This window comes from Neopelma chrysocephalum, unplaced genomic scaffold (assembly GCF_003984885.1).
Source record: "Neopelma chrysocephalum unplaced genomic scaffold, ASM398488v2 Primary Assembly neopelma1_101, whole genome shotgun sequence".
NCBI lineage: Eukaryota > Metazoa > Chordata > Aves > Passeriformes > Pipridae > Neopelma > Neopelma chrysocephalum.
The window spans coordinates 156,055-161,889 of NW_020897764.1; the positions used below are offsets into that span (position 1 = coordinate 156,055).

At 43.8% G+C, this 5,835-nt stretch overlaps 1 long non-coding RNA gene across 1 annotated transcript in view; it reads left to right on the forward strand.

Annotated features, from left to right (window-relative positions):
* The first annotated feature begins 4,338 nt into the window (after window positions 1-4,338).
* The window catches only part of LOC113973446, an 11,383-nt gene continuing 9,886 nt past the window's right edge, over window positions 4,339-5,835 (forward strand). The window contains exons 1-2 of the long non-coding RNA XR_003536216.1: window positions 4,339-4,350; window positions 5,151-5,155. This is a non-coding gene — a long non-coding RNA (uncharacterized LOC113973446). The remainder of the gene's footprint in view (window positions 4,351-5,150; window positions 5,156-5,835) is intronic.

The window sequence follows — 5,835 nt, forward strand, 5'->3', positions numbered from 1 at the left end:
AAATCAGGGCAGGGACACCTTCCACTAGAGCAGACTGCTGGTGGAATTCCACAGATCCAAGGCAATTCCCAGCCAGACTGCAGGTCCTGCCTCATTACCCACACTGGGGAGCAGAGCCAGAAAAACACGACGGGCAGGAAGAGCTTGGAAAAGATTCTGGAATCACAACCCTCTAATACTGCAGGATTTTCAACCTGCCCTTCTGCTGGGGGAAGGACAGAGCTGGGCTTGTCTGCAGTTCTTCACGGGCAACTTCTTCCCAAGTCTGACATCATTTGACTTTCCACACCATCCATGAACCATAAGATCTCTCTCCTTTTTTTTTTTTGGAAGGTGACAACAGACATATTCCTGGGAGGTGACGTGTTTAATTAGTATATCTGTCATTGCAGTCAGGCCTTTTGTTGGTTTTGACTCTTGGAAGGCTCAGGATGGTGGAGTGTTAAGAAATACTTGGGAACTCCTGACCCTTAGAGATATTTCCTCCCGGGGATCTTGGGAGTGCAAGTTTTTCTGTGGTAACTTCTGAGTGTATTTAACAGCATCACCCACTGATCTTTCTCTGACACAGGTAATCATGGAAACAAAAAGACAGTTTCAATCATCCTCTGGAAAAGGACACCATGATTTCCCAATATACACGAAATAAATGGTTTAATTTCTTTGGACTTTTAATCCAGACCCACTCTGTTTATACCGCAAGAAAATTAAAGTGAAATATGAAGGAAAAAAAAAAAAGGAAAAGCAACAAGCTGCAGCCATTTAGTAGAGCTGGACACCGGAGCTTTGAGACTTAAATTACTTTTGTCCTTCCCAGATTTCTGCTCATTTCCTCAAGCCTCTAATTAGCCAAAATCTGTAAAATGGAAGTTTTCTCTTTCTCACCCTGCAGCAGCAGCAGGGAGAGGATTTGGGGACCGTGACTTTGCAGCGAGGAGGTTCAACCATCTCCAGAGGCCTGCATATCAGAATTCCAAGGCATGGAATAAAAGGGGAAAAAAATCTAAGAGAGCTTTGGCCCTTTCCCCTAAATTTTCAGGCTGCAGGCACTGTGAAAGGTTTGGTTGAGTGAGGGCAGCAACAGAGCTGGTTCTGCTCAGGGATGAGGTAACTGTGATCCCTCCACATCCTCGGGGAGGAAATGAACTCGTCCAACACCAACCAGAGAACTTCAGGCAGGTGCTTGTTGCTGCCTCTGGCTCTGGGCAGGGGAAAAAAGGGACAACTTAAGGACAGCCTGAAGCCACCACGGCGTCAGCAGCAGAAGAGAAGGAAGATCAGGAAATAAAAGGCCAAGGAAAGATGTGTGAAGGAATAGGGAACGTGAGAACTCCAGGTGAATAAGAACATCAAGGTTGGGGGTTTGACCTCCATGAGGGGAACTCACTTAAGGGTTGGACTCCGTGGTTCCTGTGGGTCCCAGGGAAGGAGTTGACCATGTCACCTAAAATGATGTGAGAAACACATGTGCAAATCAGTCATCCCCTCTGTCCTCAGCCTGGCTGGATGTCAAACCTTTTCTGTCTCCTCATCTCCCTCGGGACTTCCCAAAAATCTCCAAATAAAATTATGTCTCCACTGAGCTCTATGAATATAGATGGGCTGTGTGTAAACTCTAATATTCAGTGTGTGAGGGCCTTGCCTGTTGAGATCTTCACCAAAAAAACCCAAACCTGGCCTCAAAACCATGATGAAAATGTGCAGATTAACCACAAGGAATCAGAGAATCATAGGCTGGCCTGGTTTGGAAGGGACTTAAAGCTCACTTTATTCAATCCCTTGCCATGGGAAGGGACATTTTCCACTAGCCCAGGTTGCTCCAAGCCCAGTCCAACCTGGCTTTGAGCAATTCCAGGCATGTGGCAGCCACAGCCTCTTTGGAAAATCCAATTTCAAATTCAGTAATTCAGTAATATTCAAATTCAGCAATATTCAAATTCAGCAATATTCAAACTCTCAAATCACTTCATGAATTGGGAGGGTACTAAATGTCCTAAATTCTTGCTCCAGATTATTTCAGTAACATCATCAATTCAATTCTAGCACTATTGACATTGTTCAGTTCTTTAGCACAGAGGTTGTCCCACAGACTGATCATTCTACAAATACATTCAGGTCACATGTTTGGGCAAGAAAACTCTGTTTGAGGACTAGTTACAAACCACCAAGGATTTCATTACAACAAACACCTCAACTCTCTGTCTGGGTCTCTGTCCCAGTCTCCAACAACCTTATATTTCTTTAGCCTTACCTGAAATATCCCTCCATTAATGACCACTGGGATCAAATGACTCCATTATAAAGAAACACAGATTAAATTCTGGCTGGGCTGGTGCAAGGAATACACAAAGCAAAGTGTGATTTCAAGCAGCAAAATTGTCCTGGGTAAGTTGCCCACGGGCTGGGCCAAGTTTGCCTCTCCCCAGGCTGTGGGAAGGAAAGTTGGTTGTGGTTGTTGCCACCAACGAAATGTGTTATTCTGAGCAACACCTGGCACTCCCAGGAGTAATAACAATAATAATAAAAATAATTTTTTGCTTCCTCTCCTCATAAATTGCCCAGAAAGACCAACACAATGCAGGGGAAGTGCTGGAACCTGGTTGTGCACATCAGAGGTGAAATCTGGGCTCTGAAAGGAGCTGGGGAATGAAGTGCCTTTGAGACCTTGGCAATTTTTAATTTTTACATAATTGGGGTTCTTCTGAAGCCCAGGTTAATTACACAACAGACACTGGAGTCAAGGATCCTTCTGGGTCTCTTCCAACTCCAAATATTCTGTGTGGTTCTGTGATTCCACTGAAGAGAAGTCCTAGATATCAATAAATAATCTACCACAAATCCTTGTGGGGCTGTGTGGACCTACTCAGGATCCTTTGGAACTACAAAACACTTGTAAAAAGCCTCAGTGAAGCCACAAATTCACTGGAACTTTTCATTCCTCAGAAAAAAAAATTGCTGTTCCCTCTGGATCTCCCACGGATTCAGACAACTCTGAAACACAGAGCAGGAAAATTCAGCCCTGCCTCCACTTCCTTGCTCTTCCCCCTTTCCCATGGATTGCAATTCCCTGTGTTCATTGTCCTGCCCCTCTCTGGTGAAACTTCCCCCCAGCTGCACCATAAAACTGCAGGATAATCCAAGTTGGAAGGGACCTCAGGAGATTATCCCCCCACCCTGATAAAAGCAAGGTGAGATTAGGATTTTAGGAGAAGGTACTTTCTTGGGAAGTGTGGCTGGTTCCAGAGGAAGAAGGGATCTGTGTGGCACGACAGACTCCACAGCTGGAGTGTGGTAATTCCATAGGGAATTCCTACCTGGGATATATTTGCTTCATGAGCTGGATTAGGTGGAATAGGAGAGGTTTATTGGATTTTAGGGTTTTGTGGCAGCCCATTCCTCATCTGAAGAAACAGCAGCTGGAGTTATGGACAGGAGACCTCAGCAGAGAGGAGGATTCAAGTCTGGATCTTCACGGTGTCCTTGGAAGAGCCAGGGAACAACACTGGACCAGGGATCTGCTGGGAAGAAACAGCTGAGGAAACATTATCAGTGTCCTCTCCAGTCCAGGAGGTGGCTGCTCCCATAAAACAGCCCTGCCGAAAGCCAGGAATTCTGGACTTCCAAACTTGAAAGGACTTTTGTGTCCCAGGTCTAAAATTAAGCTCGTGAGAGGCAGCTCTGACAGATTCCAGTGCTTAGGATCAAATCCTGACTGAACATCCCATTCCACGTCCAGCTCACAGAACCAAGGACTATCCTGAGCTGGAAGGGACCCCCAAGGATCATCCAGTCCAACTCCTGGCCCTGCACAGACACCCCAACAATCCCACCCTGTCCCTGAGGGTGTTGTCCAAACCTTCCTGGAGCTCTGGCAGCCTTGGGGCCGTGCCCACTGCCCTGGGGAGGCTTTTCCAGTGGCCAACAACCCTCTGGGGGAAGAACCTTTTCCTGAGATCCAACTTCATGTTGTTCCTCCTGTCCTGTCACCAGAGAGAAGAGCTCAGTGCCACCTTGTCACCTCTGGCGAGAAAATTCCCCCTCATTTTGCTTGTTTGCACGTATTAATTAAGATTTACCTGATTAGTCATTTTCCAAGATTCCCACTGCTTCCTTAGTCTGGATCTTCTCCATTTTGAATTTCAAAATATCCAGAAAAAACCCAGTGGGGATGAAGCACAAGCTGGAGGGTGAAACACTCCCTAATTTCTGTTCCTCCTTTGCTCATCCTCAGCCAACTCACTGGAGAAAGACCCTGACATCCCTAATGGAGCTAAATCCACAAGGAATTCCGATCCCAGAAAAAGATGTCTGACCTTATTTCATATTTAACAACCTCCTGAGATGGCTCCAGTGTCAATTTTAGGTGTGGAGGGAGGATATCAGGGAATGCTGCTGGGCCAGAACCTTGGACAGGGCCTGCTGTGCTCTTCCTGCTGGAAGGATCCTTCCCTTTCCTGCTTGGAAACACACAGGAATTGAAGTGGAAAAGGGAGATTGTTCAGATTAATCACCCTGCAAAACTTTTATGGCGTCGGTGTTGGAATTTTACAGGCTGCTAAAGGGAAAAAAAATGCTTTTCCCTTATTTTTGACTTTTGAAAGGGGGGAAAAAAGGAGGAAAGGAAATTGTAAATATACTGGAAAACAAAATTGTGTCAGGCATATTATTTTCTTTTCCTTTTTCCTTCTTTCTCCCCTCCTGCTTTCTCCCCTTCTCTCCAATAATTTCAGATACAATTTTAGCAGTAAAATACCAGACTCAACAATGGGACAGCTCAGAAAGATGAAATAATTCAGGTTCAGCCCCAACTTTAGTGTAGCTACAAGACTTTCAGATCCCATGGGGCTGGTTCATGGAAAAAGCAGCCCCAGAGCTCGTGCAACATTCCTGCTTTTAATGGGAAATAGAGGAGTGATGAAAAGGTTATTCCCACTTCCAGGTTGTCTGGAGGCCTTGATGACCTGAAATATGGGCTTAAAGACACCAGGTCAAGAAATATTTCAGATTTCAAACGCTCCAGGGCCCGTTAAGTGAGAAGAGAAAGACACAGAAACCAAACATGAAAAATTAAAGCCACGGGACTTGAAATAATTGGAAATTTAAGACAAAAGGCTCGTCCAAGGTTTGATGTCTCCAGGTTCGGATCTGAGGGGAGGTTTTGGCCAAGCACTAAATTTTCCCAAGGAATTCCTAGTTGTGAGTGGTTTGAGGTTTTTTGTTTGCCTGCTGGAAGCGTTTTGAAGCTGCTTTTTCATGGATCACTGGAAGACAGTAGCAGTTTGGGAATCTCTGTGCTTTTGGCAGACATTCCCAAGTCAGACAGCCACGGGAAGTGACTATTCCAGCTCTTGGCAGCGGAGATAAAAAGGGAGCCTTTTTGGTCAGAATTATATAAAAAACAGCGAAGTTTTATCCCTCCCAAAGCTGTGATAAATCAATATTTTAATCCCGTTTTAATAATTGAGTCAGTGAGGAAGAAACAAAGAAAATGTTCTACTTTCTTCTTGAAATATTTGCAGCAGGACCAAAAGCAAGATATCCCAAAATTGGAAGTGGGAATCCACGTCAGTTGTTTTGTTTTTTTTTTTATCCTTGCTTGTTTTCAAATAAAGCTCCTCCTTCACAGACACTTTAACTGAGCTGCCCAAAATTCCTTTATAGGGTTTAAATATGGATGGTTTCAATGAATTACTTATTTTTATTAATATAATAAATATAAATACTATAAATAGAAATATAAATAATATAAATATAAATACTATAAATATATATTCTATGATATATACATAAATATAAATATAAATATAAATATAAATATAAATATAAATATAAATA